This window comes from Salvia miltiorrhiza, chromosome 6 (assembly GCF_028751815.1).
Source record: "Salvia miltiorrhiza cultivar Shanhuang (shh) chromosome 6, IMPLAD_Smil_shh, whole genome shotgun sequence".
NCBI classification, from domain to species: domain Eukaryota; kingdom Viridiplantae; phylum Streptophyta; class Magnoliopsida; order Lamiales; family Lamiaceae; genus Salvia; species Salvia miltiorrhiza.
In genome coordinates, this window is record NC_080392.1 from 334,410 (window position 1) to 349,119 (window position 14,710).

Consider the following 14,710-nt stretch of genomic DNA (forward strand, 5'->3'; position numbering starts at 1 on the left):
GAATAAATTAATTACGACAAATTGTACATAACAAAAATACAACATAATATATGACACGTCTTGTAAAATTCTCTCAGCTCATAGAAAACAATATTTCTGAATCGTAAAATTTAGTAATTAAAATGAAAAGAAATTAGGGAAACAAAAAGTAAAATAGTACTGAAGTAGTTAATTACTGCAAATAACGACTTTTGTCCAACAGGAAATAAAAATGTCTATTCATTGCGCCGTAACAAGTCATGACGCATGAAAATAAAACGTTATTGAATATCGTGCTTCATTTTACAAAATAAAAAGAAAAAAAAAATGAAACAATAGGTGACGATGAATAGAAGCAGGTGAATATGTATGAAACTTTGAGTATCCAAAACACTCCCATCTTCGAACAAGCATCCATCCCTACACTAAAAAATCATATAACAACACAACACTCTTTTTAGGTGTATCATTATTATTACATAAAGAATCAAACAACTGTGTAAACTAAGGAATATGTATGTGAGAAATGCGTACCTTTCAGAAAGGTGATTCAGATATATTTTATATTTTATATTTTTGAAGGTCGAAGCGGCCTTCAAGCCCCATCCGTTCCATGCCCGCCGCTAATTAAGGCACTTTCAAGATGCATAACCAGTAGAACTGGCAAAAACATGCCCGGTTTTGGGCCCGTAGATTTGAGTCCTGATGGAGTTTCGGGATGTCCCACGCAAAATGATCTAAAACCCAATAGCTTTGGCCAACCCGGCCCTGAAGGAAGAGCCCGGTGACTTAGGGACAGGGCGGCCCGACTGGTCTTTTGCCACCGTGCACGAACCATTTGTGGCACCATCCCATATATTGATGATCTGTTATATAGTTCTGGAACATAGAAACAGTTCAGAGAAACAAACACTAAACAGATAACGAGACATTAGTAAACAACACACACGTAGTGGAACCCACATGTTACAAATAACAATGAGAAATGCAAAAACCTGATACATAAATTTAAGGAAGAAATTCACAATCTGTAGTGCATAGAGCAGAAATATTCTCTCAAGCAAAACACAGGTTCTTAGTTACAAAGGAGGAGGAAAAAAGAACATCGCATAAGAGGCATCTATTGAAGACTTCCAAGTTCCAAGAAATGAACAGAAAAATCACAGTTTGCCCATCTGAAGAATTATGAAAAGACCACAGAGGGGCAATATAGTTAAGAAACATGTAAACAGGGAAAATGGGGGTTAATTGCAACCCGAAAAACACGAACTTTTGGGGAGCGTTTAACATTTTCGTCATGAACACTTTACTAAACAGGCCAAGTGGACTGAGTTAAATTGGTCAGATATCAAATTATAAGTCAAATTTTATCATAAGAGAATTACTTAAATTGCAAAAAAAATCATTAAATTGTAAAGTGACAATTTTTCTATATCTTCAGCAATAAACCTAAAAAAAGGTTCGTATTAAGAATAATCCTTAAAAAGTTGCAATGCATTTCAGAAAGGATTTTGCGTTGTCCGTTGAGATTGTAAACTGTATATCAAAGGTCTAAAGTTAGTTGCCAATCATAATTTAATTTGTCTCTCTATCATCAACGTCAAGAATGCTCATACAAAGATTAAACGGGCATTCTTGACTTTGTAAGAACATCATGTGCATTCTTGTCAAAACATAATGTCCTAGTGAATCATGTCATTTGACAGGCATTCTTCACATTACTAACTTTCAGATTCATCTCTATCATCTTCATCACAATCACTCCCTGTTTCTATCCCCAATCACTACAGTGCTACATTATCTCATTCTTATTTTTTATTATATTTCCCTTTCATTCACTCGTCTTTATTTTGTTAACTAAAAGAGCTAAATGTTAAAGAGGCCAACATACCATCAGTGCCTAACATGTACTCCAATTTAGATTTTGATTATAAGAAGAGAACCTGTGTTGAATTCCACTAAGCAACGCTTTCTTGTGGCATTAACGCACACTACTTATTGCATTGGCACACCTTTAGTGCTATATGGCGCAAAGTCTTGCACCTCCTGCATGTTTGACAACTATGTCATAATCGACAATAGAACAGCAGTAGAAATACTATCGTTCGTATTACAGAATGGGTACTGCCGTACTGGTATATTATTATTAGTATAATAGTATTTATAAACAGTACAAGGTTGAACCAAGGATACTCCACCAGGTATAACATTTAATGCACTGACCGAAGAGGATAAAACTATCATCTATTACTTTGTAATTTAATTTATAGATATTTTGCCCATCAATAAATAATTTTAATAAGTTGATATGACAGCATATTTAGACTTAATAGTAAGATATTTTAAATTATATACATAACTTGAGCAAATTAGAAAACACAAATTATGAGAATAAATCTTTGAACAACGTTAACATATCTTGTTAAAAGAACTCAAGCACTATAAAGTACAAAGAGTCACATTAGAGATTAAAACTACTTGAAATATAACTTCTAATGAACAAAGACTGTAATGATTGCATCCCAAGTAGTTTCATAATATTCTAAATTTGCTCCAAGTGCACTCTACTTGATACAAATATGCATTCTGTCAATAGCACTGCACGGTATAAACATGGTTTAAAAAGGAATTTTTGAGGCCCGACTCGGTGCGAGGCACCTGAAAAATGCATCCAAGGTGGTATCCCACCTGCTGCGAACGAGGCAGACGCCTCATCTGAGTCGAGGCGTACTGAGGCGCCATTTTTCCGTTTAATAGGTTATTAAGGCTCGAAACTCAACAGGCATTAAGGTTTAAGCCCTGATTTGAATTGGGCTGCTCTTATAACGCCCTAATTAAGGAACTAAAAGAAAAATCAAGTCCAAAATAAGGGAGAAAAACCTACACAGTAGCAGACTGCTCCCCCCACCCCCTCCCCCCCCCTTCTCTCTCTCTCTCTCTCTCTCTCTTATGCCCTGCTCTCTACCTCTCTGGTGACTTGACTCATAAAGACTTGAAAGTATTTATAATTTTTATGATTTAGTCCTCGGGCTTACGCCTCGTGGGGCCATTGGAAAATGCCTCGAGGCTTAAAAAGCCCTTTTAATCCTCTTGTATAAGTTGACTCTTTTGTGTAAATTAAGATGCCTTGGTAAAATTATAGCCACTATTGTTGATCTTTTTTAACTGATGGGAGAATTTTGTGATCAACCTTATAAGTTAAACTGAGTGGGAACACATCCTTCCAAAGGAACTGCTAGCAACTTGTGGAACTATTATACATTTGATTAGCAACACATTCATTCATTATTGAGGATATATGCACGAAGTTCATATTAATAAAGAGCACACCTGTGTAGAAAAGGGCAAGATATGAGAGAAATGCCGTAAATTATACCGTTGTTGGTAGCTCTGTCCAGCCAAACAAAGTGTAATCACTAGTAACATTCTTAAATCAAATTGTCTTCTTTACGCTTCACATTCCTTGTACGAGATGGTTAAACCATAGGTACCCTGTAAAACAGATATAGGCTTTGACATGTGAATGTAATTCCAGATATGGTTCTGGTTTCTTGTATATTCTGCACATACCAAAACAAAGACCCCTTGTTCTAATATTCAAAACAAAAGGCATGCACTTTGGAACAAGACACAGCTCAGAAATAATTTTGAAATTTATGGGGGACAAAAACCAAATAAGCATATTAGTTGAAACAGGTTGTGGTTTCGTATAGTTCATCAGAAAACAGAAACTAACATTTTGTCTTAAAAATAACGTTCTTGGAACAAGGAATTGCTGCCAGTCATTCACAAGATGGGCAGGTTTTTATTGATTAGAGGCATGGTTGACTCAGTTGCTACATCTTTCAATACAAGCACTGAAGGAGGAAAAGCGCAATGTAGCCAACCAATTCAATATGTGTCATCATTACTCATTAGGGTTTAAATTCATTCTCGCTGCATCTCAGTAATGCATGTGTAAGTTGAATTCACAAGTACACAATAAATGATAAGTAAAGATATCTAATCTAATAGACTAGAACCAGAACTTGCATGAAAGATAAAGAGTTGGAAGCACCACTAAGTTTCAACTTGCTAGGTGTTAATGTTAAAATGTTATATAGCCCGAGTAGCAATAGCAACTTCCAGTTAATCTATTTTTACCAAATACCTAGCTGATATTCTCTCCTAGACATTAGCGACTTGACCTTTCTTCATAAAAGCAAACAGTTTTTTTGTTGCCACATAAATTTTTTCAGAGTTTTCTTTAGGACTTATAAGATACTTAGATTATAGAAATAAGTCAAAATGTTCGAATGAAAAAGACTATGGATGTACTTCCCAGAAATTGATTGTCAAAATCTCTTATTTCAAGATTACTGAGTATTTTATCTTAAGAAGAAAATTTATAAGCTCCTTGCATCCCTTTTTCAGTGCTAACAAACTATTCTCTAAAGAATGGAATTTTTAAGCTTATAACCTCTTAAACATCTTAAAGAATAATTTAAGGAGCTAATAATAAATTTGGAGTCAGTGGCATTGTGTTCAGCATTGTTCCTAACCACTGATGGTTTCTTATGGAGTATAGGCTGTATAGTTTTTTAGTAACGGACGATATATTTCCCAATACTCTACTTCTTTCCAAATGTAAATTAAAACCAAGTCCTGATGAAGTTGATAGCCTGAAAAATAACATCAATTCAAATCGAAATTATACCTCTAGTTCTCAAAGAGAATGTCAATTATCCATACCGGAACACATCCACATGTGCAAACAAGGTCTCAACTCTCAAGCCTATGTTGAGATGTCTCAGTTTATCTCTAGCTTATTTTGAGGGCTTTAAGAGAAATTACATATATTATAGAATAATGATAAGTCAATCAATCCAAGTGGCAGGGTCTAGATTATACGATTATTGCATGAGACCGGAAGTACAACTGCATAAGGAAGAGTAGCATAGGGTACCATGTTATGGAGTTAGAAGGTGAATCAAATTCATTCTCAGACAAGTGGAACCACCACGTGCAGTTTGAGACTTCAAAAGAATCCTATTTCAGCCTAAAGTAAAATCTAGGGTTATTCTTAAATCATAACACAAATTTACAAATATTACAAATGTAGCATGTACTTATCTTCGTTGTTCACTTAATAGCACAAGTCAAATTTCCAGCTAACTGTAGCTGACATGAATCACTGGAAGCAGATTTGGCATTGAAGGATTGAATATATGTGAATGAAGTTAGTGTATCTTTTGAAAAGAAGGTAGTGTTATCAGCTTCCGGAGATACACAATCAGCTTCAACTGGCTAGAAATTTCGACTCATCTATAAAGTGAACAAGGTGGATATGTACATGCTATATTTGTAAATTTGGGCTAAAACGTCGCATGGGTCAAAGTTCGGGCTATAATTTAAAAGTAACCCTAAATTCTACTTATTAGCAGCCTGCCAAAGATAGATCTAATTTACTATAACTATAGGATACTCCCTTTTCTCAAATTACTGCGTTTATCCGAGTGATCCTCAAACGACGAAAATTTCTCTTTTGTTTATTCCTATCCCGACGAGCCGAAACCAAAGCTCTTAATTTCTGTTGAGTAATCGTTCGAGTAAGTCTTGAATGAGACCCTCGAAAAATTGATGCAAATAAACGAATTTTTGTTCTACGTTTTCGGGCTATATATCCGCGTTTAACTCTAGTCATTGAATAAATAAAATTTTAACAAATAACTAGCTGATTTTTTTCTTTTAGTTATTATTTTTCCCTTCTTGGCCTATCAATAACTAATAACCAAACGGATTTTTCCAATGTATAAAATCAAAATTCCAATGGCTTTGGCTACTATAACCTTCCCGACCACGATTTTTTGGTATTTTACTGCGAAATATGAAAGAAATAGGAAAAATTCTAATTCAGATCATTTTTCCAAATGAAAAGCAACAAAAGAATTTGCTAATAGTAACCGCATGTAGTATATGAATATATGATATCACAAATGCTAACAGCGAGGGTTTAATGGATCCAGCTTCACATCCGTACATAAATTGCTGAACTTAAATCCAAAACTTAAACAAAATCTAATTTGGATGTTGGATCATGATAACTTATAAAGTCAGTGCAGCTAACCTTTTTTAACAACTTTATTGGTCCACAAAATTCAAAAATTATAATGTCATTTCCAATAAATTTGTTGCTCCAAGCCTCCAACAACAATCCTGGTTCTCTCTTACTTATCATCCATCTAAACCATTAACATTATATCTCTTAGAGTCTTAAGAACCACCTAGTTTCAAACTCTTTCTCCACCTTTTCTTCTTCCACGTCAACACTAAAAATGATATATATATATATATATATATATATATATATATTAAGATTGGAGATACTTTCAAGTTTCAGCAATAAATTCATCTTTCATTTGTAGTGATTATCTGAAGATACTTTCAAGTTTCAGCAATAAATTCATAGGAAAAAATACTTTTATTAAGATTGGAGAGGATATAGAAGGTTACAAAATTCTGACTATTGCAGTAAATATTAGGATGGAGAAAGAGAATGACACTATCTCAGAAAATGCAAGAAGAATTATTTGACCTCAAGAACCAGACCAGACAATCATTTCTCCTCTTTTTCTGTTTCTTTTTTTTTAGGGGTCTTTTTCTGTTGTTTACTTGCTGCTATTTTCTTAATAATATTTTCATAATTCTCCAGTTTTCTTTAACAACATAAATATAATATAAAGTTTTACTAGAAACTGCTGGCATGATTAAATATAATTCGTCCTTTTCCAAGAAATCCTAACTATCTTGATCAGATCATAATATGATGTGTTTGAAAGTTATCACCCACATTTTGATGTATATTTGGAATGACTGTGGAATAATCCACTCAATGTGTAGTCATTGGACTGCTTGACCTCACCCTCCCCATATGGTATCATTCAGTTCAAGATAAATTAAAAGAATGTCAATGTACAAAGGCTCATAAAGCCTTCAAAACCTAAATTAGTCGTTATTACTGAAGTACACTGGAAGACACATGATTCATGAGCAGTCAACATATCAAAACTCAAAAGATTGAATATTTTTTATCAATTAGATTCAATGATCAACTGCAAGTTTTGAGCTTCTAACTAATTCTCTATGACCATAATTTAGTTATTACAAATAAAACCAGAAACATAAAAAACCCTCTTTCAGTGACCTAGCATATGGCAAGACTAAGGCCAGCATACAATTTTCAATATCACATTTGAGGAAATTTGGTATGCATAACTGCATAAGTTACCTTGATACTATTAATTTTTAACTTCTTGAAATAATCTAATTTTATTTTTCATTAAGGAAACCTTTCATAAGTAGTTACCAACTTACCATGTTACATATACAAATAAAAGTAAGGATGTGCAGTAGTAATTGTACAACATTTTGAATTTTGCTATCAATAGTGAAAAATATCTTAGGCAAATACCCCTTTTATTTTTGGAAAGCACCCTAGCTAATCGATAAGGTGGTGTATCCCTATTTCTCCCATTTTACTAAACATTACAAAATATTCATATAATAAGAGCTTTGAGTAGGACAACATTTTGAATTTTGCTATCACTGAAAAAATATCCTAAGGCAAATACCCTTTTTATTTTTAGAAAGCACCCTAGCTAATTGGAAATACTAACTAGAACAACTTTGATGATTGAAGATATCATTTGTCGAAAACTTTTAAACTTGAGCCAACAATATATTGATCAAAGTTCCTTGTTGCAGTTTCATTTACATTTTGGACTTTCAATTCATCATGACATTCATGTGGTATTATAGTTTACTTTTACTCCAGTCTACATATAATCAATCTTGCGGATAGATATTAGAAACTCATAATTTGATCCCACTTTTAGATGGTTCTACTGTCAAATGCACAGTCAACAAATATTATGCTAAAATCTGTCCAAACTATTTAATGAAGAATGCCTCAATCTCTTATAATGTTAATTCAGAAAAGAGAGCATGGACTTAAATAAGCAGTAAAGAACTCCAATTTAAGCAATAATCAAGTGATTAATTAATAGCAAAAACGCTGACGATATATATTCTCAGATACTCATAAGCTAATAGAAGATTGCAGAGCTCACCCTACAGTAACAAAAAGTTCAAATAGAATCCCAGTATATGAAGAAAACTATATATACCTGTGGGTCCAGAACTTATCATTCCCAGGTACCCAATCTCGAGATCATAGGCCTCTAACTAGGTAAAAGTGTAAGCGTGTTAAATTAATTGAGCACTATATCATGAAAGAAAGATTTGACAAATAAATAAAAATATGACCATTCTCTAAGGAGACAATCTTCATTCCTAAATGTGAAAACATAATTGCAGATAATCTAATATCGACGACCAAAGCCATCTACTCCATATTTTTCACTCTTATCAGCTCAGGACAATTAACCACATAAAATATAACCTGAGGAATCATCTTTTTACCAGCAAGAACAAAATATAGAGTAATAAACAAATCCTCGCACTCAAAAGGTAAAATGGTTTTGATAAGCAAATCAGTGTTTTTCTAATGACAAATACTGACAAACGCGCAGCAAAAATTGATATAGTGATCTCAGATTCAGAATATGGCCACAGATTAAAAAGAAAAAGGAAAAATAAATTTTTAAAAAAAAAATCACAACTCCCGAAAAAGAAGAACAGTACAATTCAGGCGTACCTCTCTGTCGTGGAATGGAAGTATGATGAATTAAACAATCAGGACCTTTGCGTGGCTTTTATTGTTTGCGTGTGCATAACTGTATATCACCTTGAAAAATAGAGAGAGAGAGACACGCTGCAAAAAATAAATAGTAAAAAAATGGAAGAGTGGTAGAAAACTCCAACAGGACTCGATCCCAAGCTCCAGAATGTCCAGGGCATGGGGTTCCTGATTTAGTGTGTGTACCAGTGATGTGTCGTGGCGCGGCATGGGCGCTTGTGGCAGGCCACCGGCCCACCAGGTGTGACAGAAAGGCCAACGACGCGCGCCTGTTGTGTGTGTGTGTGTGTGTGTGTGTGTGTGTGTGAGAGAGAGAGAGAGAGAAGGCGCAGTATATTGAAGGACGGAGGGAGGGAGGGAGGGAGGGAGAGAGGCGGTAGAGAGAGAAGCTGACAGAAAAAAAGTGAGCACACGCATTCACGAAGGTATAACTCTATACAATCGCCTGCGTGAGCCCACTCTCTTCTGTCAATTACAATATTCTTCCCTCTTTCGCCCAAAATTCCACACCGTCGAAACTTCTCCGATCAAATCAATCCACAAACTACGACGGATCAGATCTGATATCGCACCACCGAAATAATGTCGCCGGCCGCCGCTGCAGACGTCGGAACAAATCAATTAGGGTTTCCTCCATTTTCTGTAGTGTGTGTTGTGAGTGAATTCGCCAATCGCCACAGACCCAAGCCTCCTTTCTTATAGTAACTCTGGTTCATTCATGCAATACATCAAACAGTTGTTGCCAACGCTCCTCCACACCACCACTCCAATCTCCACACAAAAGAGGAAACCAAAACATCAAATTCTGCAAAATTGCGCGACGCCTTTCGCGTTGCACCCCACCACTAGTGCAGATTTTTGCCAACTTCGTCGTTCCATTAAATCCAATCAATGCTACCGATAAAGACATCGGAGACACTATTGAGATAAAGGACTCTTTTTTTCCCATTTCGGCAAGTAAAAAAAAAAAGGACTGTTTTTTTTAACTGCTCTTTTTTACCTTTTTGAGTTGATGGGAAACTGATGGGGTGACGTGGCTGAATGAGGAGCGTGGGATTTGGTCATTTCCATCCTTTGATGTATATAAACTTTGGGAGTTGTATCACTGAGAAAAAGTACCATCAACTTTTGGGATTAATCCAACCATTACTTTTTCCATAATTGCATCTCCAGAGACCATGAACCTTATCTCAATTCACATCGTGAAATTATGAGCATGATTTATGGATTTTAAATGCAACTATGAGTGTATGAGCATGATTTATGGATTTTAATTCTGTCATATAGTCTTACATGAGTTTATCTCATATTTTATTACTAGATGATCCCCTCCGTCCCAACTACAATGAAATCTTTTTTTAGGTAATGAAATTAAGAAAGTTCTTCTCTCTGTGTAGCTGAAAATGTGATTAAAGAATAATATGCTTTGACTTAGCTATTCTCTGTATCTCCGCAACCGCGAGTTCTTTACAGGGGCTCATAAGTGGTTTACACCATTTGTTAGCCCCTTCTACGCAATGGGGCTCTCTGGCTTTTAAATTTTATTTTTATTTTAAATTAAATTAAATATTAAATTAACAATATAATTTTTATTAAAATTAAAATTCAAACATTACATTAATTAAAAATTACAATAACATAAAAATAAAATATAATTATACTCCCTTCATCCCGAATATAATGTCCCAAAAAATAGGCACGCACATTAAGAAAATGTAAATAAAGTAAATAAGGAGAGATGTAGAGATAGTAGTGAAAAAGTAAAACAGAGATAAAGTAAACAAGTAGAGAGATAGAAAGAGTAGATAAAGTAATTTATTTCTTTTTTTAGGTTGAGACATTATAAATAGGACGTCCCAAAAAAGAAATTGAGACGTTATAAATGTGACGGAGGCAGTATAATACTAAAAATTCACCATCGTCGGCGATAATGAATTTTCGCAACCATTCCTTGGTGAAACTCCAACTCGGCGGGATTCATTAGCGACGTAACCTTGACCATGAGCATGGAATCAGCGAGACTCCGTTGGGTTTGGGAGAAAACATCCATCACTCTGATCATTCAAATTAAAAAAAAAATGAAGAACAATGCATCAACGAGCTTCAGTCTTTTTTTCAATTCCTCCCATTTTTCTATTGGTGCGTGTATACTCTCTCTCTCTCTCTCTCTCTCTCTCCTCAGCGCACTCGGTGCGCAAAGAAGAGCCACGCCTCGCGCCACCCAGGGTCGCCAACGACAGGGTGCTCATGTCGGGCGCGCGCCCCTCTGCGGATACCCTTATTAACTTAATTGAATCCCAAAGTAAGTGTTCTGGACCTGAGGTTAGAGTTGGCGAGATATTCCAAAACTTTTGCTACACTATTGTTATTTTATTTAGAAATACTATAAAATATCGAATTTAAGGTATATTAAATTTTTTTATAATATAAAATTTGTACCAAATATATTCAATAAGATAAATGTATGTATTTTTTAATTAGATACATATGTATACATGTGTATATTGATATCGCTATATATGTCGATAATGAATTCAGAAATAATTCTAATATTCGAAAATAGATAAAAATAGAAAATAACACAAGGATATACGTGGTTCGATCATCAATGATCTACATCCACGGGATTGCTCGAGTTTCACTATATTTCGTGGGTGATTACATTGTACACTGTTCAAGAATGAAGAAGAGATAGAGTCCTTTAATCTAACAATGAGGGTCCTATTTATAAGTGCTAAAGTAAACCTAGCCTTTTGGGCCTATCTAGCCCCTAAAGCACAAGCAATCAGGCCTAAACCCCCGTTATCAGAGCTAGAAAATCGAACTATCAGAGCTGGCACGTGACATAGCTGGAATACGGAGCCGAGCTTTGCCCAGACAGGAGCCAGGTCAGCCCTGTTAAGTCAGATCTGCATCAAATACTTAAAATAAACATATTAGCAATGATAATAATAATAAAAATAAATAGAGATATTTTGATCCTACTGTGCACAACGATGGTGCATATTTTACTCATTATCAGTCGAAAAATCAATAAAACCTCAATAAAAGTATATATTGTTATATCGATAGATACTGTTGTTATCGATCGGTACATGCCATGTTTTAGTATATCGGTATTATTCTCCAACCATAATTATTTTGTGTAGCAGATAATTTAGTACATGTAATCAAACATAATATTAATATCTTACACATAAAAAGATATAAACATATCACATCTTATCTCATACTGCATATCAAATGAGCTATTAGTATATAAAATAATAGTTAATATATAAAATCCACTATTTTGATATATAAGTATAATAATCACATTGTGTGAGTTACATAGTTAAAAAACCAACTACATAATTTATTTTGTTGTGTTTAAGGTTTATTGTTGAGACTTGAAATATGAACAATATTTATTTTCTATATCAAAATTAAGGTATTTAGGTAAAAATGTAAGATAGTTTTATGGTTATTTGTGTTTTATGTCTCGAACTTTCAACGTTTTTCATAAGATGCTACGAACTTTTAGCTTTTTTCTATAAAAATATCTCAAACTTTTGTTTTCTCCTAAAAAACTCCGAAACTTTCAACATTCACTATAAAATGTCCCGCTACATAAAATTTGATGATCGAAAGATGACTCTTCTCAAATTGATTGCAGTCAAGTTGTGAATCTTACACCACTAAGTTGATAATTTAAGATTCCTCTAGCGAAATGAGTAATCTTTTAAACACCAAATTTTGTGTAGCATAATATTTTATAAAAAAACAATGAAAGTTTGAGGCTTTTTAGTAAAAAAAAAAAAAGAATTGAAATCTTTATATATATAAAGAGTAAAGTAAATGTAATTTCATTCAATTTGAAGGACATAATTGAAATTTATGGGAAAAATTGCTTAATCCACTATTGAAAATGTTGACCACTTCCAACAAAAAGAAAACTGCCGTGTATATTTCCTTTTTAATTTCTTTTAACTATTTTTGTTTCTTCCTCAAAAAAAAAAAAAAAACTTTTTTGTTTCTTATTTCTCTTTCTTTTTTTATTTATGATATTTTGATTATATTATGCATTTAGATTTATTTAATGCATATATTTTGTTGATGGAACAAAATAATATTACTATTAAAAAAACATTAAAATATAAATTATAGTTTATTTTATGAAGGAAATTACAAAACGATGGCATCATAAAAGAATTATGTGAATATTCTTTAAAATAATAATAATAATAATATTGTATCTATATATATAGTTTGTAGAATGATAATAATATTGGAAATATATATTCACCACTTCAGCATATTTAATATTTCAATTTAAATTCAATTTGAAGGATATAATTGGAATTGAAAAAAAAATATCCACTACCTAACTAGAACTGCCGATTTTTTTTTTTTTTTGCACCACTAATTTGTTGGTTGCTTGTGTTGTAGAAGTTGTTTAAAATTTTAATTGTCTTCCCATTTATCTCATTTTGAATATAAAATATATTTTTGTTATTTTCATATAATTATATTTTGGATAAAATATCTAATATACATGTTAAATAAAATATCATGAAAGAACCCTTAATTTAATATATGCTATGTAAAAAATGAATTTAAAATGAGCAACTTATAGTAAATGAAAGTTTTAACATATTAAACTATTTATATTATTTTTCTAGAAACAAGAATCTATATTTTAAAATTCAGTAATTTTCTATAGTTTTTCTAATTCTAATATTTTAATTTTTGAAAATTATGTATTCCTATTTATTTTATAGTATTTAAAGTTATTAATAGGACATATGTAATTTATCATAAAATGGTATCATAATATATATTTATATTATAAAGAAAAGTGTGTGGAAATAAATTTAATTGGAAGGATAAAATTTAAATTTTTAAAAAAATAAGGAGTTAAAAAATAAAAATCAAATTCAATATATTATTTAAAGTAATATATTATTTGAATGAAGTAACTTTTTATTTTTTTATATTTTCCTTAAATATATATATATATATATATATATTACTTGATTTGACTATTAATTATAATTTTGAATCTGAAAGTAGCTGTTAATCAGGTTTATATCATTAGCAACTTATTATATAAGTGATACTATATCTATATATAAACAAATGTTATATTTTTGCATAAATTACATGATTATATTAAAATATTAGATCACTTTGCAAATAATAAATTTGATAATAAAATTATTTTTTTTAGGTTATACTAATAATTACTCTCTACGCCCACAAAAACAGTCTATTTTTACCATTTAAGGATGCCCACAAAAAATTAGTCTCATTATAGTTTTGGAAAGTTTGCATCACATGATGGATCTGATGGATCTTTTTCTTCACTCACAATACAATTAATTAATATTATTTATATTAATTTTTAAGTATGATCCTTTATTCATTTACAATACACTAACCATTTTTATTAAAATCTGTATCATCTCTTTCTAGGACTATTTTTTGTGGACGAAGAAAATATAAAATACATACACAATTTATACGAGTCTAAGATTACAATCACCGCGCATAGCGCGGGAGATACACTAGTATTTTATAAAAAACGCTGAAAGATCGGGACAATATAAAACACTATTAACCCCTCTTTTTATATCGAAGGGAGTATAAAATATTGGAAATTTAGTAAGCTTTGGATTCACCCGTAAATCAATTTAAGTCTTCAATTGTATATTCTGCACTAATTCGATTCGCAGATCACAAATACAATACAACATTCCCAAGAGGAAGATCTCAAAATCAGTTTGAGGAGATAAACCAAAAACACAATTTTAGCAGCACAGAACTTCGATATTATTTGAAAAAGATATAATTTAAGTTACTAATTTTCAATAAAGTTAACATCTAATTCAAAAAATTAAATTACACAAACCTATAAACTATACAAAGTACTTACTGCTAATGAATGATTTTAAAATATATGGGAGTACTTTGGTACTTTTTTTATTTTTTTTCCCATTTGTGAACAATGTTTTA

The 14,710-nt window shown here is 32.3% G+C and overlaps 1 long non-coding RNA gene across 5 annotated transcripts; it reads right to left on the reverse strand.

The window, feature by feature from the left end:
- Positions 1 to 133: 133 nt before the first annotated feature.
- LOC130987583 (uncharacterized) lies at positions 134 to 9,921 on the reverse strand. 5 transcript variants are annotated; one of them, XR_009089797.1, is made up of 5 exons: positions 8,675 to 9,921; positions 3,356 to 3,471; positions 1,923 to 2,025; positions 514 to 858; positions 134 to 399 (listed from the first exon to the last, which is right to left on the reverse strand). It is a non-coding gene; the product is annotated as an uncharacterized LOC130987583 (long non-coding RNA). The 5 variants fall into 5 exon arrangements; XR_009089795.1 differs by having other exon boundaries at positions 134 to 404; XR_009089799.1 differs by having other exon boundaries at positions 134 to 432.
- Positions 9,922 to 14,710: the final 4,789 nt, after the last annotated feature.